The sequence below is a fragment of the Arvicola amphibius genome, chromosome 5, assembly GCF_903992535.2.
Source record: "Arvicola amphibius chromosome 5, mArvAmp1.2, whole genome shotgun sequence".
Classification (NCBI taxonomy): Eukaryota; Metazoa; Chordata; class Mammalia; order Rodentia; family Cricetidae; genus Arvicola; species Arvicola amphibius.
This window is the reverse complement of record NC_052051.1, coordinates 90225185-90247147: the sequence shown is the minus strand read 5'-3', so window position 1 is coordinate 90247147 and position 21963 is coordinate 90225185.

Genomic DNA, 21963 nt, shown 5'->3' with positions numbered 1-21963 from the left:
CCCTGGACCTTTACATATTCATATAGATTTTGAAATTGATTTTAGCAGAGACCGCAAACTTGAGATAACTTGAATTTATGCATATTCTTTAATCCATGGATAATTTGACTATCTTCATTTACTGACAGAAGTTTTCTCCAACATAATTGACATTATTTATCTGTATTTAAATAAAATATCTAAATGTAAATTCTATTTCTCATAAGTAGATGCATTGACATTTGTTATTTCTTTCTTAAAAATGCACTTTTAAATTTCATAATCATTGTTTTTATCTGGAAGGTCATACTATTTATAGTTAAAGGGGACTCTGGCAATGCAATAAAATTGTTACATGCTTTCACACAATAGAAATATTTTTACTCTATGTGGAGAATACTCAGTAACCTGTGTTTGCTTACCTGCTTTTTTAATTTTCTGAAACAGTTCCTTTGTATGAAGTCAGGAGCTCCTAAACCACATAGCCTTGCAAACAAGCAGCTTTACTGGTGATTTCTCTTAGACTATTCTCTGCCAGCCTTTCTTCTAACCAGAGGAGGGTGTAGTTAATGGCTCACATACGTATGAGGCTTGACATGGTTACTCTACAATTCTAACACTATGAAGACAGAAGCAAGAGAGTATTCTATGGGTCTCATAGTGACACTGCTTCTCAACCTGCTTTCCCTCCCAAGGAGAAACACAAGAAATTAAGAAATAAATAAGAAACACAAGTTCATTTTTATCCTGCATTTTTCTGGTGACTCTTTGACAACACAGGGTCTACTATGCTATTACTACTATGAACACCTGAAGCAAAAATGTTCACAGAGAATATTTTCATCAGTGAATAGACCAAAATCTAAAAATAAATTTTATACACTGCTATTGACCAACAACATTTTGTTGTGTATGAGATATTATTTTATGTTTCTCAATGTTTCCAAAATGTCAAAGAAAGGCATATCACTCACTTATTTTGCCATAAGATTTCAGATAAGCATTGTGTGGTTGTTGCTGAAGTCTCCCATGAGCATTGGGCATTTGTATGCCTAGCCCATAGTTGGTGCCTCTTTGAGGAATATCAAGAGGTGAGGCTTTGCTAGAGAAAATATTCAGAAGACTTTGAACTTTTAAAGGAAACTGAGACAATTGTCTGATTCTGTCTTCTTCTTGAGGTTCATAGTTGTTGTTGACTTATTATGATAAGCAATACTCCTTTAGCATTCAGAGTAATATGTACACATATCGCTCTTCACCATAACAATCTTGTTTCCTTTGTTTCTAGAAATGAAAATATTCTTGCCCTCATTTTTCTTATGCCACTGTGTCATGAAAAGCACATATCAACATGGAAATGTCACTCCTTCTCTTGAAAATTTGTACATGGCAGTACTGACCTTTTCAGTGTTCTCTATCATGCCTGGCTGTTTATGCCAATCGCAGGTTCAGGTATGGTAAACTGGGAGACCTGGCATGGTAAATGAATCAAATTACAAAAAACTGAAAAGGTCACGATCGGTTGGTTTTCTCTTCTGAGAACATGAAATATGGAGATATACAGTGTTCTAAACATGGGAAGATATGATACTATACATATATTTCTCAAACCACTACTAATAAAAAGTAGTGAGCAGCACAATTTTGTTATTGCAACCTTAAATCATTTTAGAGAACATACAGAAATATGTATTCATATGACAAATTTATATAATAATTCCAATTTCAACTTTTAAAATTTGTAATTTGTTAGGTCTCTTTGACCTAGAAAACTTAAATGAATTGGTACGGACATTAACAAAATTGGAACTCTTTGCTGGTAAAAAATTTTCTCCTTTCCCATTCTTTTAGCAGAAGGATTAACATACTGACCTGTAGGCAGAAGATGAATTTTCTTAGCTTATTCTGTCCCATTGGACATTATCTCATCTGAGTTTGTTTTCCGTATTGCTATACCAACCTTAGAGGACTGATCATTTCAGAGTTCTCTTTCATTCCCAGAGAGACCATTTTTTTTTTCTTTTTTCTTTTTTTGGTTTTTCGAGACAGGGTTTCTCTGCAGCTTTTTTAGAGCCTGTCCTGGAACTAGCTCTTGTAGACCAGGCTGGCCTTGAACTCACAGAGATCCGCCTGCCTCTGCTGGGATTAAAGGCATGCGCCACCACTGCCCGGCTGAGACCATTTTATTAAAGTAAAATATACTCAATTAGAAATTAGCCATATAGTTTAATGATCTTCAAAACGTAAATAGCTGTATGGGTGAGACTTTCAGATTCAGTTTTCAATGACAATCATTGAAGTGACAATTGCATCAGAGCCATGACAGGACAACTGTAAATGGAAACTGCACTTACAAATTAGAGAACGCATGGATTGGACATAGCAAATTACTTACTGATACTCACTAGATGTTCATAGTCAAATGAAAGACTCATTTAGATAATGCCAGTGTTTTAGCCAGAAACTCAGCTCATTCAGTTCTCTCAGGAATACATACTGAGTACTCCTATTGTCTATGGCAGAGATGGAGAGTACTCATTGAGAATTATACACACGGAAATATCATAACCAGACTCTGCTGAGATGTCTCCAGGTGTGTGGGTCCAAGAAGAAAAATGCCATCTTGTGGGTGGATACAAGGAGTTTTGATTATATTTCTCTGGCTACTGTAACACTCATTCCATATAGCGACAAAAACTTAGGAAAACATCCCCCCCGTTTAAATACAGGTTTGCACTCTATCCTACATATAAGAGCCATGTGTATTTAGAAATTCATTCTTCTTTTCCTTTCACTTATTAAAGGTATCTGGAGCATAGAAATGAAGAGCTAATAGTAATTTTCCCAAGCGTGAGCTTTTTAATTCAATTGCAACTTGAGTAGGAAATCTGAGCAAGTCACAGATTCCCCCATGCCTGATGGTCTATAAAAGGTCATTCCACTCTCTTACCGTCTGTGTGAATGACTTGTCACAAGCATAACTATAACTGTCATCACAGGTGTCTGTGTGTTGTTTGAAAAGCAAGCCATAATAAGTTACAGCAATAGTACTTAGGATAGCTGAAGGAAAGGGTTTATTACTGAAATGCCACTGTGACTTCTGGCCAACAAATATGATAACTCTTAAGCACGGCGAATGTATACTAACTAGGCTACCATCATCATTAACTGAGATAATGTGGCTCTTGCTCTTCTGATTTTCCCCTCACATACAAGCTTTGTTGTTTCTATTGTAACTGTGATAAACCAGATAAATGGATGCCTAAAAACAAAACAAAACAAACAAAAAAAAACAAATTTAAATAAAAGGAGATTCTTACATCCATTATTTTTTAGCAGTGTTCTTAATCCAACTTCTTTATTCTTCATCAGGCCATGCCATTAGAAGACAGAGTAAAGTGATGAATTTTACGTGAGTTGAGTATTCAGTGAAGGCTCTGCTAATCAGGATAGGGTGAAAAATGTTGAACAAACATGCAAACCAGGAGGATTACTATGGGACTGATGGATCATGCGACCAAACCCGTCTCTCTGAGTGTGGCCAACAACGGGGGCTGACTGAGAAGCAAAGGACAATGGCTCTGGGCTCTGGTTTTTCTTCATGGACGGGCTCTGTGGGAGCCTTCTCAGCTTGGTCGATCGCCTTCCTGGACCTGGGGGGAGTTGGGAGGACCTTGGTCTTGGCATAGAGTGGGGAGCCCTGATGGCTCCTTGGCCTTGAGAGGGAGGGAGGGGAGGTGTGGGTGGAGGGGAGGGGAGGGAAGGGGGAGAAGGAGGGGAGGGAGGGGGGAGAAGGAGGGGAGGGAGGGGGGAGGAGGAGGGAAGGAGATGGAAATTTTTGAATGTGAAGAAGAATGAACCATGAGAAAAAAAAAATAAAAAAAAATAAAAAGGTCAAAAAAAAAAAAAAAAAAAAAAACATGCAAACCAAAGTCTTTGCAGTAAGTATATCCAGACAAATGGAAGCAACTCGAATTGAAGGTATGGGTCTGTACATAAGTACCTAGACTATAGCTGTGTGATGCACATTTTTGGCCTCCCTATTTAACTATGTGGGTTGAAGGCTATAATGTTTGAGTAATCATATTGATAGTTTCTCTGCATGCTCCCCACATGTATTGGATAAACAACAAAGGTAGTTACTAACAGTGTATAGCTCCATGAAAGTTCTAGTAAAGTTGTTTACTTTTACTTGTACCATTTTAAACAGGTTTTCTGTGATGTGAAGAAATAGATTTATTCTTCAATTGATTATATACTACTTGCTCTTTATTTTTTTTTTAAAAAAAATGGATGTCATATGGTTCTGATTAGTCTAAAAAATATGCTTCTCTGCAATTGATGTACAGGTAGTATAAGTTGAATCAAGACCTAACAGAGGATATCCCCAAGATTAATGTCACTGGTTATGGGTAGGCGTATATCACATATGGCTTGTCACACATGAATAATTAGCTTCTATCTTGAGACTATGAAAGAAACTTTTTGTTTTACAGTAGATGTGAAAAAGAGAGCTAAGGGTCATACTTCTGCTAATAGCCATCTTACAAACTTGAAAATAATAAAACAGAGGCAAGACAACCATTATAAACAGGCAAGGCCAACAGAATCTGATAAGAAAAAGGCAAATTTACTATAACTGTCCTATGTCCTATTTTGTACATATTGTCATAAAAGGTAATGCTTGCACTTCTTGCCAAGCTTAACACATTAAGAAAAGAATATTCATTCATGTGATTTTTGACTATGACAGAATAAGTCTTTTCTTATACTTTCCAAGTCACTTAAAAATAAAATATCCTCTTACACAGCTTAGTGTCTTAAATCATACGCATTAGGCTCCAAGGTTAACCATCTGAGTAGCTAGATTCTCAGACACTAGCTCACTCTTAGCTAATAAGCAAGGCAGGAACATGTAAGGGAAGATTTCATAGTATACCTTTAAAGTGTCCTTTTCCTTATTTTCACCTAATTTTTTATGATACAATCCGAACACACCCAGTGGCATTCCTGTCCAAAATCATGGTCTTATAAACATGTGGTCTGCCATACAAAGCCAGTAAAAATAAAGACGCTTATTGCCTTTTCTTCTCAAATTATCACTCTAAAATGATCATGTCCAGGAACTCACTGCTCAAAAATGTTCATGCTTTGGAATAGAATACTTATGTCAATGTTGGTTCCACAGATTAGGTTCAATTGCACCATCTCCTCAAGAAGAGCATTGCACCGGAAAGAATGTCTGTGTCCTCTTTGCCTGCTTTGCTTACACTACCATCTGTCTTTGCTTTAGCTTTAACTAAACAGGACAGGAACCATTGTGTTTGGGGAAATTCCCAGGACCAGCTTCTATAAATGTGTTGTGCATGGCAAAAGGTTAACTACACAATCAAAGACAGTGTCCATCAATAATTTTCAATCATGAAACTTTTTCCACATTATAAATACTTCTGATGCCTCAGTAAAGCATATGTAGACATACTTAATTAGCATTGACAATGACTACTGTATATAACTCAAAGTAATTGAACAGGGTTTTCAGTTTTACACTTCAGACATTTAATGAGTTAGACATGTGTTTTTCCTAATTGTTTCACTTTATTGGTTAAAGCAGTCCACTCCTCTTGAAAAAAACACACATCCTCTGGGCACTTTCATTGTGTTAGGTTTGCTATGAAAGGTTTATTTTACGCCTTTGTTTCTCAAAGTCTCTGGAGAGAAAATGACTGTTTAGAAATGATGTCCTTAATAAACTGTAAAATAGTCTCACCTAAGGATCAGGCAATATTACGCAGCAGATTTAATGTGTGAAATGGCATCTGAGATTGTTACAGCATGGGCTTTGGTCCTTGCCCTCCAAATATTAGCAGGCTAATACTTGGAACAAAATGTCATTTAATACAGTTATTTTTCCTCTTTCATGTCATTTGAAAACATACAGCAACAGAATTCTTTATCCCACAGTATCTTTTCCTACCTAGAGTTGGAAGCAATCATCCACTGGGGACTCCTCTGTAGGTTTGGGGAGGACACTGTAGAGCAGTCATGACACCTCTGTCACACACAAGGAAGAAAGGACAGGCTTAGGTTATTGTTATTGCTAACTTTTTTGTTTTGGTCTTGAGGGGTTATTTTTTGGTTGCTGTTTTTAATATTTTTAAATAAGATTTTATGGTATAGTTCAGGGTAGGCTGGAACTCAATATACAGTTCTACTGGCACCAAGCTCATGATATTCCTCCTCAGTCACACTTTCCAAGTGTTGGAATTGCATGTAGTAGTGAACTCACTCACTCAGCAAGATTGCGAAGTTTTAAAGAGTTTTAACTGAGAGGGCAGGAATTCCAAAATGGGAATAATGTAGTAGTTAGGGATGGGAGAAGCCCCTGAGGTTTATTTGCCTGAGTGGGCAGGCTTTGCGTATTCCAAATGATCCAGGCAACATTCTTACCTCCTTGATGATAAAGACGTCCTATCATTAAAGAGGATTATATCCCAAAATTGTTTTCATGCAAATATAATAATTAACTACAATATTTATTATATAGAAGAAATAACATGCTAGGGGCTTGTAAGTATAAAGATAGTTTTTAAATGTAGCATCTCTGAGTACAGATGACATAAAAATGTAACTGAATATTAAAGATAATACCCAAGTTTTATTATATTTTATATACATATGTATAATATATATTTATATATGTATGCTACACACACTAATAAAATCATGCCATTATGTTTTAAGTTAGAGGCATTCATTTCAATTCTTTCCTACTTAGTTACATAAAGTATACTCTAGAGCTTAAGTTGGATTTTAAAAGGAAGTGATTCATTTATGTATTATATAATAGATTATTAGCTGGCTTTCTGTATTGCAGAGGGAATTTCTCTAGATAAAAGATTTATATTTTCACTGTGAATATGACTCCACAATTTGTATTTATTTATTTATTTATTTTTTATTTATTTTTTTTTGGGGGGGGGGGTTTCGAGACAGGGTTTCTCTGTAGCTTTGGAGCCTGTCCTGGAACTAGCTCTTGTAGACCAGGCTGGTCTCGAACTATTTTGAAATACATTTTCTCAGTTAACCACATTTACTCAATAATTAGGTAGAAAAAGAACCATCTGTGTAAGTGTTGACTCTCTTTAGGAACAACAGAATTTAGACGTCCCTCATGAAAAAAGAGTTGACTACAATTTTTCTCAGAAAAGAATGAATTTTGTTCATGAATTGCTTTTTATCCTAATCTTATTCAGCAATCTAAATGTGCAAGGTTATCAGAAAATTTCTACTGCCTTGCCTTTTAGGAAGATGGCATGCGAGTTTGGGGAAATGCCCACCACAACAGTGTGTGTACACACACTAAATGCAGGTTAGCCATACATGTTATTTCAAAGTCAGATTCACTGTCAAATATCTCACTATCTGAATGATTATATTTTGCTCAAATATTTTGATTTCACCAAATGCCAAATTCTTTCAGTTAGGTCTATATATGTGAAAATTACATCTTATGTGAAATTTTGTGAAATATTATATGTAAATTTTATGTGATAAAATATATTTATGACGGAAAATAAGCTCAGAATGAGGATGAGAGCTGGTCAAGCAGCCAGCATACATTTGAGTCTGGCCTACATGTGGCGAGTCATCTGTCAAGTTCTTCCTTCATCTTGCACTTTCCAGAGAACCTGTTGAATTTTCCCTATGTGGCCACACACTATCTGGTGCTAGAGTTGCTGTGCTTCCATATCATGTTTAAAACCTTTCAACACTTATTGCCTTTTTCAAAGTTTTAGTATTCCATTTTGTTCACTTCTTTCTCCAGTTGTTTCCAGGTTTAATTTGTAATGTTTTCTTCACCCTAACATAGTATCACTCTTTACTGTAAAACCAAGAAACCAACTTGACTTTTTATACTCTGAATAAAACTTTAGCACAAACTCCCCATTGAAGTAGGATTAAGTCTAAACTGTCAAATAATATTTATGGTGCTTTCCCACCCAGTTCCTGTCAATTCAGGTTTACCTTGTATATTACCCCCAAATGCTCCAGACAAACTGGATCAACTGATTTTTCTCCCATGTGTACTAAACACGCTTATTTTACAGTGACCAATTTATAATTAGTTCATCCTGATAAGAAAGTCTTTTCTTTTAAAGCTAAACATGAAGCTTCTCCTCCAGAAACAAGGTTTTAGTTTTACATCATATGTCCTTTTTCTTTTCTTAACTTCCTTTATGGTTTCACTTTACTTCCTGATAGGGAATGTCTTAGACTGCTACAGAAAAGTTGATGTCATTGCAGAGCTTAAACACTGTGACCATCAAGAATTAGGATGGGCAGGAAGAGAGGAGACAGAGCTTTCAGTTAGTTTGCATTACAGATGACAAATATACATAGCTCTCTGGAGCTTTACATAATAAGTCAGCCTGGGCTCCAACAAAAAAGTGTTTCAGGTTATCTCCGGCTACAGAGAAAAATATATGGTCAAAAAGGAATATATATGAACTAAATACTTGTGTTCTGCATGAGAATAGTGCAAGCAAATATCATTAACAACAATTTTATTACATGTATCAACATGTCTAGAAGCATAGTTTTTAATGTTAACAACAAAAAGAACTGCAACTATTAGCCTGACTTGATCACATCTGTGTGTGTGTGTGTGTGTGTGTATGTATGTATGTGTGCATGTGTGTGAGTGCATGTATATACCTGTGTGGATGTATATCTGTGTATATGTGTATATATTCATGTATATATAGAGAATTATCACATTTAGCTAAAAAATGTACAACTATTGTAGGTTGGTAGACAACTCAAAATTCACTTTCAAAATTATAGTGTTTCTACATGAAAATATGAGTTCCAGTGTAGACCAACTTGGATCATGAAGGGTATGCTGATCCCATCATGTCATAATCAGTATCAGTCTTATTTTTATACACTCCAAGATGCCGGGCAGGATTTTATATGATGAAGTCTTTGTGAACAGCAAAAGCAGTGCTTCCAAAATGACTTAAGGAGATACTTTACACTGGGGACATACATGGTTATATTGCTGAATGCATGAAATAATGGTGCGGGCTATAACTCACTATTATAAAAGAAAACAGCCAGATTCGAATGAACAATGATGTGATATATTCCTCATATGCAGGAAACAAAATTAAAGTTGTTGCTTTGAGATTCTGGTATACTTTAGGAGAATTTCATACTTTTTGTGTCTGCTTTGTTTCGTTTAGCTATTCATTTTGATTTGTTCTCTTGTTTATTTTGGCCTAAACTTACCCAAAACATCACAGATGAAATGGCTGGCTGGAATGCCAGAGAGTCAATGGGATGCTAAAGGTTGTACGCATTGGCTTGATGGCAGCTGCAGGGAAGAGACATGCTCACTGGGTCTCAGGGCTTCACCAGTGCTGCTTCCCAATGGTTGGCAAAGGATTTGCTGCACAAAAAAAATGAAAGTGGTATTTATTGAAACGAAAGGATAAGCAACCAGATGCATGGAAAATGAAGCACAAATATCATCCAGGGGCTTGGAGGCTTCTAAAGACTGATCAGTCATTTCAGAGCCACACAAGTTCCTTTGCTATCAACTGTTTTTTGTGGAAATTTTTATGCAGTGTAATCACTGCATCTTCAAGTAAAGGTTATGTTGAACTTATTTCCAATGACATTTACTTCACAAAAATAGAATAAAAGGGATTTCATTATCAATGTAATCTCCTCAGATTAAATCCTTTTCATGAATCTTAAAATTATGTCACTATGACATTTAGTACATAAAACTGGAATTATAAAGAGATTTATTTTCTACTTTTGAGAATAAAAATACTTTTTTTATAATATCTCAGAACATGCAGGTATCCAGATTCTGTCTTGATAAATTGTATGTGTGTGTGGTGTGTCAATCATGATGTGTTTGGTATTGTTTCCAATGCATTGCATACATTTCTTGGTCTATATTAAACAATTTATATTTCCATTTAATGTAGTTTTAAAGAATGCTTGTGACTCCATCCTACACAAGACATGATGAGAAAACCATTTTGTTGCTATTTTAGTACCTTTTTCAGGTCATAGGTAAGTAAATATGGCTGAGGGGCTAAAGATAACCAATCTGTATAAGCTGATGATCTTTCCATGAACAAGAGCCCTGTCTAACATACATCCCTTATGTATGTGAGTGGTGCATTGGTATCAAGATTCCTTAACACTGAAACTTGTTTCATCGGTGTATTGTTGATCATATACAAATTGCTTTTGTAAAGCAATAAAGTATTTCGTGCCTATGATGCATTATCTCTATAGTTTGATGTGTGAGTCCCCTCTGTGTGCTGTGATTGCCATTAATGAATAAAAAACTGCCTTGTCCTGTTGATAGGGCAGAACTTAGGTAGGCAGAGAGGACAAGACTCAATGCTGGGAGGAAGAAGGCAGAGTCAGAGAGAGATGGCATGGAGCCGCAGAAGACAGATACTGGAAATTTTACCCGGTAAGGCACAGCCTCTTGGTGATACAGATATTACTAGAAATGTGTCAAACTAAGATGTGTTAGCCAATAAGAAGTTAGAGTGAATAGGCCAAGCAGTGATTTAATTAATACAGTTTCTGTGTGGTTATTTCAAGGCTAAGCTAGTCAGGCAGGTGGGAAGAACAAGTGGCCAGGCTCCTCCTACCATAGTTAACTATAGAATATTCACATAGTAGTAAAACCCCTAGTGTGTAATTAAATTGGGAAAAACTTTAGATTTCACAAAAGCCTTAGAGAAATAAAAGATCTTATACCAAAGGAAATCTATGACTATGAAGGATGTGGTAAGTTCCTTAGCCACATATTTCACTTCACTTCCACAAGGCTATTTATTTTGGAAAGAAAAATAAATCAGATTAGATGAACAATCTATTCAATCTTTCAATATCCTTAAGTTCATATACATCAAAGTCCTAAGATTTAAGCAATAAGTTAAACCTTTTAATTGTGAAATTATCTTAAATTACAAATATCTCATTCATAAGAAAAACTTTATGCACGTTTAATAGCAGCTTTTCTGCCTCTGTGATAAAATACAATGCCTATGGCAACCAAAAGAAGTTTCTTTTGGCTTTTTGTTCCAAAGCTGTACGAGTTCATCGTGACCAAAAGGTATGACCTCAAGTATCAGGCATGGCAGCTGAAACAGGAAGCTGAGAGTAGGAAATGGAAATACGTGATGATTTAAACTCTTAAAGCACACCCACAGTGAAATACTTTTCTAGACTGTCTGCAGTTCTATAATCATCTGAAATACTACCGCCAATTAGGGAGCAAGTATTCAAAAGCCTGACAGTGTGGAGACAAATTTTCAAACAAACATCTACAGAATTTAATAGAGCAGCAATGTGCTTACACGTTTCTGTGCTCTTGTAAGACATGGGTGAAATACTGGGGAGAAGCAATCTGAGTGTAAATGATGTATAAGAATGTATAACCAACATGCCAGGCTTAAGTTACATGAACAAATTCATAATGCAGAAAACTTTGAAGTTAAGTTTTTAGAAACTAAAGTTTAGATGCTGTAGCATCTAGGTTATAGGACTGTGCTCTTAAAGGAGAGTTCATTATAAGATTATTATAATTTTTGTTTAAATATTTTATTTTGTTTCAAAATAGGTGATGCTACTGTGCCTACACACGGGTAAGTGCATACTTGTGTTGGTTTCCAAATTGGTCCAAAGCTATAGTGTCTTCCTGTAGCAGGTACTACAGGAGGTTGTCAGTCACCTGATTTGTATCCTTGGAATGAACTTGTTTTAACTGCTTGTCTCTCTCTCTAGACTTATAAATAATATTTTAAAACCGTTACATATTATCGTGATGTCAGGAAATATGGAAAGACTAATACAAGATAAAAATCCTTCTTCCTGTAAACTACTTGGCAAAGATATCACACTTGTCTTCCATTTCAGGAAAAGTACCTTGCTTCCTAACTTTTTTCTTCATAACTTTAAATGAATGTTTAATTTATCATGTTCATTTAAGTATTAAATGCATATCACCACATTGTAGTCTGTGTTTGGAAATTTTGGGAATAGCTATAGGGGTGAGCATTTTATGTGGCAAATCCCTTTATTGAATTTTATTTGGAGGTTCTTACATTCCTTCCTTGGTTTATATTCCTCTTCTATATTGCTCTTTTACTTGTTTATAAGTATTTTTCTGCTTGGATATATAGAATGGGAAGTCCATTGTAGATGTGGTCCATTGTTAATGTAAATATTCATCAGTGTGTGACCTTGTTATTAAAGAAATTTAACTTTTTTTAGCACTTTCACATAATCTCTTGATATCATCTTGCTTGTGTTCCATTCTTGCTTGGATGACATTAATTCAGCATGGCTACATATAAATTTATGATTCTTATGTGTCACCCTTTGATAACTTGGATAGAATATATCCTCCCAATTTTTAGTGTTCAGTCAACACATTTTAGTAATGTAAATATTAAAATCATTAATAGTATAGGATATCAAAAATAAATTATCACATATGTATCTAAGCAGCATTTTTGCCTACCTAGTAAACATGTATTTAAATAGGATATTCAGCAATCAGTATACATCTAATGATACTGAAAGATGCATGCTATTTTATGTCATAATTAGTTATTCCTTTGGGCAGCTACATCCTGAAGTACTGCTACCTAAGTGAATTAGTCAGAGATTCAGAAATAATTAATGGCAGAAATATTTTAACCAAATATTACTGTAGTGAATCTCTCTCTCTCTCTCTCTCTCTCTCTCTCTCTCTCTCTCTCTCTCTCTCTCTCTCTCTCTCTCTCTCTCTGTGTGTGTGTGTGTGTGTGTGTGTGTGTGTATAAGAGAGGGGGGTTATGGGCATGTAGACAATGGCAGATATATTGATACCAGATGGCACTCTTGTGTAGTATTTTTTCTCTGTTCTTTATATTATCTCTGGGGATTAAGCTGAGATTAACAGACTTGCAGATCAAATCATTAATAGACTTTCTTTAAAATGGTAATTTTATTTTTCTTAAGAGTTTAATAGAAGTCCATCATGTATTTTTACGACATATTCTTTATTCCCTCACTTGCTAACTAGACGTCTAGACCTGGTTACATTTCCTGGTTCTTGCAAACAGTGCTCAAAAAGCATGAATGTGCAAGTATCTATAAGATACACTGTCTCAGAGCACTTGAGTTGTATATCCAGGAGAGCTGTGGTGTGGGCATGTAGAGAAGTTCTATTTTATTGTGTTGAAGAATCTCCACATTGATATCCATATTTGCCAAACTAGTTTTCCTTCACACCAGCAGTGGAAAATGTTTCTGTTTTCCCACATTCTCATCAACACTTGTCATCATCTATTTTCTTGATGATAAGCATTTAAAATGGAGTATCGTTGAAATAATTTCACAATAATACTATTGATTATTCCACAAATTATGAATAATTATTTAAGCCAGGGATGAAGTCTGATGCCACAAATAACTGCAGCCCTTAAATTGAATAGTTATATCATTCTACTATTATACTCATAAAATGTTTACCTAGTAGTTGATATAGGATATCCTTCTGTTCATTGTGAATATGTGTTGCTTTATCTGCTGACAATAAAGCTATTGTGGCCTATGGCAGAGCAGAATATAGATAGGTGGGAAATCTAAGTAGAAATATAGGTGAACAAGGGCAGGGTCAGGAGAGATGCCAATGCCTCGCCACTGTAGAAAGATGTAATAGAGAAAAGGTAATGCCAAGAAGCCACATGGTGATACACAGATTATTAGAAATAGGTTAATTTATGTGTAAGAACTAGCCAGTAATAAGCCTGAGCCACTCACCAAGCAATTATAATTAATACTAAGCCTCAAATGATTGTTTTATAAGGGGCTTCAGATACCTGAGGGAGAAAGAGAGACTGGACCAGGGGTAAAAGTCAGGATAGTGAAGAGCCACTGGCTAAAAGTAGGACTCCAAATGCATCAGCAATCAACAGGCAGTGATTAATTACATGTACTTACATGAACCTAGTTCTTTAGTACACTAAATTCAAGTAGACCCTTACTGCTGCCATAGGCTACTGGCATATAATATTAAAATTTACTTCACTTAATTCATTAGAGTTAACAATGCAAATTCATATTTTAAAAGACTTGTTTTTCTCTTGTGCATGAGAAAATATACTACTTTATTTTAATTACTCAGCTCAAGAAAATAACAAAATACTTCCAGTGTGTTCTATTGGAATTTAGTCTTACACAATTCTTACTTGTAAAAATCTATGAGTGTCTTTGTCTGTTTGCATTATTTCTCCACTGTAGGTTGACAAGTCCTGCTGCTTGTCAAGCAGTTCCCAGTTGCCTTGAACAGAAGATTCCAGAAGCCATAAGTTAATGTCTAAGGATTTCCAAATCAACCATTACCGATTTTATTTGCAAAATTCTATCTATATTTATTAGTGTATGTCAGGTAAAATATGTCATTACAACATTGTTCAGTCATGTCAGCTCCGCAATATTCCAAGGTAAATAACTGAATATGCATATAAACACACCTATTTACATATATTCTTTGATGTGAACTACTGGTGTTAATATTTGTAAATCCAAACATATAATGGAAGCAAAATAATTCTACAAGTGACATTACAACTCTAGATCCCTCACTTTTCCAGTGGCATTGAAATTTCTTGTTACCAAAGAATTACCGGTACCAGGAGCAGAAACCATTGGACAATTTCTGTGGCAGAATGGATAAAAAAATCATGAAACAATATTTCATTCCAGCTCTGGGAATGGAATACAGATGAGCAGAGAGGACAAAATTGTGGAGTACCATACATCGTTAGTGTGTATGAACATAGGAATAGTTCACTGGAAATAGAGCCCTGCACCTTTTGTTGGCTCAGATGGGATATACTTTGTGTATATAACTTTGATCATTTTTTGGTAATTTAAGTCATGAATTATTTTATCTCAGTTGGAAATACCTTTCCTACAAAATGTAGAATCTCCCAAGTATAGTTAGATTATTTATTTTAGCTAAACACTGTGAAAAGATTTTCTAAGACAATGACTCAAACTGTCACATGTTTGCTACATTGTCACATATAATTACCTAGCTCCAGAAGCTGACTTTTATTTTCCCAGGGACTGTGCCAACAGATGTTAATGTGGTCTAGATGAACATGTCAACTGCCTCCTAACTATGCTGACAAGTGTTAAAGAATTCAGCTCAATAAGAACATACTATCTGACCAGAGTCTTTCTTTCTATCAACTTACTGTGGTCCCTGCCCTCAGTTTAGAGTCTAATCCTAGAATACCATATAACAATTCATCTAAAACACAGAAGTATTGTTTCCTCCATATTAATTCTGAAACAATGCCTTGCATGCTCTTTTGTGAAGATGAGTTGCCTTCTATGCCTCTTCTGATCAGAAGCACTGACCAAGGAAGCAGGAACACTCTGTTCTGGGTTTCTGATTTGACTGAACAAATTGTTTTATTTTGTGTATTAGGATTTTATTATTACTAGGTGAAAGTATATTTTAGAAGTGAGTCAAAATAAGTACAATTAAAACATTACCTTCTCAATGCACAGTATGGATTAAAAATAATTTTAACTAATTGCCTGTATAATATGCCAAAGTGTGCATTACCAAGTAGCATCACAAGGTGGCTATAATATTGAGCATGTCTCTGTGATAATGGGGGGGGGGGAGTGTGCATGTGTGTACGTGTGTAATACACTGTTTAAAACTGTTTAAGAATCAGATATTTAAAACCTATCTTAAGAATTAAAACAGTATTGGTGTTAAAGTTTCCATCTCAGAATACCACTATTAAATCTAAATATGTTAGTTGCAGGTCATTTGAAAATTGTCTGACTATCAAAAATGTAGAGATTATTCTGGGTTGCCATGATTCTGGTGAACATGAGTAAACAATGCAACTTCCTTTTCAACACTACTGATTTGATTCAAGGATATTCTAAGCAGTTGTAGTTCTGGAACATTGAGTTCATCATACTTGCAGAAAATTTTTTCAGGGTTATTTCTAATGAATATATAGCATTAACCTGTTATATATGTCAGCAATTTTATGTTCTTTGGCATAGTATTTGATTCTTCTCTGGAAAGATGTGTAGATATTGCCAAATTTGGATTTTACCCCTTTAAAGATTTCAGTTCCTTCAGTAAAATGTTACATGGTTCTAAAGAGTTTTTAGTAGAATTTCCACATGCAAGCCTCTATGTTTATTTAATTTAAAAGTCTATTTCTTTCTTCTTTCTCTTCATATTTTTATGTATGAAAAACTATGTATCTTCTGAATTCTTTTTTTTTTAACAAAAACAATTCAGTCCTTCCCTACTTGTATGTGGGCATGGATGGAAACACATGGGACCCATTGTCATACACTCTTCTCTTTGAAAACATCTAAACACTGACAGCCAGGCCCTTACCAATATGTGCCATACAAGTGCTCCCTGTAACCGCCAGAGGGTCCTTACAAAAGCCTTCTCTCTCTTGTTTGTTCATCTTGCCTCGAAAGCCCAGGTGCCACTGAGCAGTGTCCACTGGGATGGATCCTAGCAATGTGCAGAAGAGACCTTATGTCACTCATCTCTGACGTACTGGAGCTTTTTGTGAACTGTGATACACTGGAGCTCAAATTCTAACTCCTCATTGGCTGTGGATTCACTGTTCTACCCGGCACACTATTTAGCTGGTGAGGTCTGGAGATTTCCATGTCTGAAGTAATTTACTATAAGTGTGAAAATACATGGTCTTGTATGTTTGAGGATTTTAGTAACAATTAAGCAAAGCTCTGGGGCAAAGGCAGTTCCCAACTGACTATCAGAGAAGACCGTGAGTACAACTACTAGAATGAAGTCATAAAAAGTTTAACCTCGTAAGAGTAAGTGTTGTAGGTTGATTGCCTCTGAAACATCAAAAGTAATAATTGACAAATTTGATCACTGTAGGTGCTTGTTTATGAAAACATCACTGCATGTTCTATATTCTTTTGCATAATTTTCACCTTTCAGATTTGCAGACTACACAAGCTAATTCTACAGAGAAGTTGTCATTACTCAGGTAAGAGTTGCAGGCTTTTAATGGTTCTAAACCTCAGCAAAACATAATTTAAAGAACTGTACAGTTTGTGCTTGCTATCTATAATGTAAAAGCTCTAAAAGTAAAATTATTTTCAAATTTTTCTTTAATCCTTGAATCTCAGCTAAATTCTAAGGAAGATTTGCAACCACATTGTCATTATAATATATTATTTTGGTGATATACACCAAACTGTATGTGGTTCTTTACATATGCGACCAATATTGTGAAGCAGAGTTAATAAAAACCCAGAGACAGATTGTGAAGTCTAACCTGAACACCAGGAAATCAAAGCAGCCAGCCTTTGGCTCTTTCCTCTATCTCAGTCTCATTCTGAGCATCCTAGGAGGCAGTATCACCATTTTTGGAATCAGATAGAGGTAAGAGCCAGGGGATGACTGCTTTGCTTTCTGGTCTTCAGGTTTATCTGTCTCTGGGGTTTATTAATCATGCTACATTATTTATGCAAGAATTTTGGATCATTGTAGACCAAGGAAAGTAGAATAAATATGATGACACTGGGTATATAGATCAGTGAAAGAGCACCTGCCTTGAGTGTGTGAGTAATTAGATTCAGTTCTTTGCAGCTCACACCTACATGTGCATGCACATACACTATATATAATATATTGTATATACATGTATATGTTCTATTTCTTAATGTGGAATTTAATGTCTACGACTGTTTTGCCTACATGTTTGTGTATATGTATAGTACGTGCACATTTAAAGGAGATCAAAAGAATGTATCCTTTGATGTGGGGGGTTGTGGACTACTTCGTGGGTGCAGGAAAATTAGCTCAGGTACTCTAGAAGGGCAGCCAGTGCTTTGCTCACTGAGATAGTCCTGCAATTATCCATCTATCCTATTTTTTGCAATAAACATACTTTAGCAAAATGAGATTCCAACAGAATATGTGGAACAATTAAGCATGTGCTTAAGTACCTGTTGTTGACCTAGCACCACCACTTTCTAAGAACGCTTGTGCATCTCAGAAAGGGAACTTGGAATGTTGAGATTTATGGTGCATAATCTCATGCAGGTTCATGCTTTTCTTCATGAAAGGAACCTGAGCCACTGTGCAGCACATCTGAAATGGAGAGGGTCCAGTAGATCAGAACAATTTGAAACCCTAACATTAGGAGTAATAACTGGTAATCTCTCCACAGCTAGAGCCGAAGGCAGGCTTAGCAGGTGTCCTTTGCACTCTTATTTAAGAGTGATACCAATTTTCTGAGCTGCACATGAGAAGCAATTGCTTAGGTATTGTTGTTATTTGAGTCTTGGAAATACATGACTGTGCTTTGAATGAAGCAGCTAGATTAGAATGCCTCCGCGTTTGTGGTCCAGTAGTAAAAGCAAAGGAAGGGATCAGCAAAAATAAGCATACGTTAATTTATCTTATTTTATTTAAAATAATTATTCTCCCCTGTAATATATCCTGTTTATAGTTCTCCTTCCCCCTACTCCCACCCTTACTCCTACTATCCCCACCATAGTAATTCCATTTCTGTTCTGCTTGACTAATAACTAAATTAAATATTACCTACTCACACTTGAAGAGTTGCATGACTATAGGAGAGATCCAGCTGAAACACTGTATTCTCCATTCTTGGAGTTCTCATCAGGATCAACTTCATATATTCCAGGAAGTTGCCACTACACTAGGTTTTCTCAACACCTTCAAATAACTCCCATTCCATCTGTCTTTCCTAGCACTCTCTCCCTCTACCCTATCTCCCTGCCCACCTGATCCTTTACCCCACCCCACCCAGTCCCAGTCTGCCCAGAAAATCTATTCTGTTTACCCACTACAGGGAGATCACTGTGCACCCCAGATGTCTCCTCTATCTCCTCTATACCTAACCTCTCTGGATCTACAAATCGTAACTTAGTTATCAATTGCTAAATGCCTACTATTCCTTTATAAGTACAAACACTTAACATATTTGTCTTTCTGGGTCTGGGTTACTTCAGTAGAATGATTTTTTTATAATTCCATTTGCCTGTGAATTTCATGATTTGTAGTAATACTACCACTTTGCAAATGGGCTATCATTTCTTTATCTATTATTCTGTTGTTAATATCTAGCTTCTTTCCAATTTTTGATTATTATGAATAAAGCCACAATGAACATGGTTGAGCAAGTATCCTTGTGGTAGAGTGGAATGCCCTTTGGATATATACCCAGGAGTGGTATGGGTGGGTACTGAGGTAGATCAATTCCCAACTTTCTGAGGAAACTACCATATTGATTTCCATAGTTTACATTTCCCAAAGCAATGGAAGAATGTTCCCAATGCTCCACACCCTTACCAGCATGATTTCTAACTAGTGTCAACGATCTCAGTCATTCTTACAGGTGTAAGATGGAATCTCTGGGTTATTTTGATTTACATTTCTCTCATGGCAAAGGACTGACAATTCTCTGTTTAGATCTGTTCCCCCTTTTTTTACTTATCTGTTGATTTTTATTAAGCTCTACATTTTTTTTCTGCTCCCTGCCCGGCCTCTCTCCTCTCCCTTTCAATACTCCCCCAAGGTCCCCATGCTCCCAATTTACTCAGGACATCTTTAGTGTCCTCATTGTTGACTAAGTTCTCTGAGATTGTGGATTGTAGGCTGGTTTTCTTTGCTTTATGTTTTAAAACGACCTATGAATGAGTCCATGCGATAATTGTCTTTCTATGCCTGGGTTCCCTCACTCAAAACAATGTTTTCTAGTTCCATCCATTTTCAGGCAAAATTTAAGATGTCATTATTTTTTCATGCTCTGTAGTACTCCATTGTATAAATGTACCACACTTCCCTTATCCATTATTCAGTCCAGGGACTTTTAGGTAGCTTCCAGGTTCTGGCTATGACAAGCAATGCTGTTATGAACATAGTTGAGCACATGTCCTTGTGGCACAATTGAGCATCCTTTGGATATATACCCAAAAGTGGTAGTTCTGGGTCTTGAGTAAGGTTGTTTCCTAATTTTCTGAGAAATTGCCACACTGACATTCAAAGGGGCTGTACTTTCTTGCATTCCCACCAGTAATGCAGAAGTGTTCCCTTTTCCCCACAATTGCTCCAGCATAAGTTGTCATCAGTGTTTTTGATCTTGGCCATTCTTACAGGTATAAGATGGAATCTCAGAGTTGTTTTGATTTGCATTTCTCTGATGACTAAGAATGTTGAACATTTCCTTAAGTGCCTATCAGCCATTTTAGATTCCTCTTTTGAGAGTTCTCTGTTTAAGTCTGTACTCCATTTTTTTTATTAGATTATGTGTTCTTTTGATGGCCAATTTCTTGAGTTCTTTGTATATTTTGGAGATCAGATCTTTGTCTGATGTGGGGTTAGTGAAGATCTTTTCCCATTCTGTAGGCTGTCTGTCATTTTGTCTTGTTGATCATGAACTTTCCTTTACAGAAGCTTTTCAGTTAAAGGAGGTACCATTTATTAATTGTTTCTTTCAGTGTCTGTGATGCAGGAGTTATATTTAGGAAGTGGTCTCATGTGCCAATTCATTTTTAATAGTATTATTTGAATTTTTGATATCTAGTTTCTTGAGTTCTTTGTATATTTTAGATACTAGTCCTTCATAGGATGTAGGGTTATCAAACATTCTTCTCATTTTGTAGTCTGCTATTTTGTCCAATTGGTAGAGCCCTTTGTCTACAGGAGCTTTTTAATTTCATCAAGTTCCATTAATTGTTGGCCTTAATGTTTTTACTCTTAGTGTTCTATTCAGAAAGTTATCTTATCTGCCAATGTATTCAAGGTTATTCAATACTTTCTCTTCTATCAGGTTCAGTATATCTAAATCAATGTTTACTTGGAGTTGAGTTTTGTGTATAATGATAAATTTGGATCTATTTCCATTCTTATATGCACATATCCAGTTCACAAGCACTATTTTTTGAAGCTTTTGTCTTTTTGGAAGAGTGTATTTCTAGGTTCTTTATCAAAGTGCAGGTGTCCATAGATGTGTGGATTAATTTCTGCGCTTCAGTTTTATTCAATTGATTAATTTGTTTGTTTTAATGTCAATAACATTAGTGTTTTATTACTACAGAACTGTAGCATACCTTGAAATCTGGAACGGTGAGGCCTCCATATGATTTTTTTAAGTTCTTCAGCATTGTTTAAACTAACCTGGGGTTTTGTTTTTCTATATGAAATTGAGATTTATCCTTTCAAGTTATGTAAAGAAACATTTTGGAATTTGGGGATTGAAGTGAATACATAGATTATTTTTAAGAAAATGGCCATTTTCTGTTTATCGTCTGATCTTTCAATCTTATCCTCTTCAATTTTCAGACACTTGACATTTTTCTCATACAAATTTTTCACTTGTTTTGTTAACGTTACTCTAAATATTTTATATTATCTATAAAAAACATTCCCTTGCCACATAATAATCTAAACACAAAACATACAGAATAAAGAAAGAATATTAAGAGCTTCAAAGAAAAAGGGTCAAGTAACATATAAAAGTAAACCTATCAGAATTACTGACTTCTCAATGGAAACCACGAAAGCCAGAAGGTCCTGGATAGATGTGCTGCAGATATAAGAGATCATGTATGCAAGCCCAGACTGTTATACCCAAAAAAGCTTTTAATCATGATCGATGGAGAAAACAAGATATTCCATGACAAAACAGATTTAAACAATACGTATCCACAAACCCAACCCCACAGAAAGTAGTAGAAGGAAAACCCCAACCCAAAGAAGATAACTATAGCCACAAAAACACAGGCAACTGATAACCCCCACCAGCATAACCCAAAGAAGGGAAACACACAAACACTACTGCCAAAAAATAATCAGAATTAACAACCACTGGTTATTAATATTGCTTAATA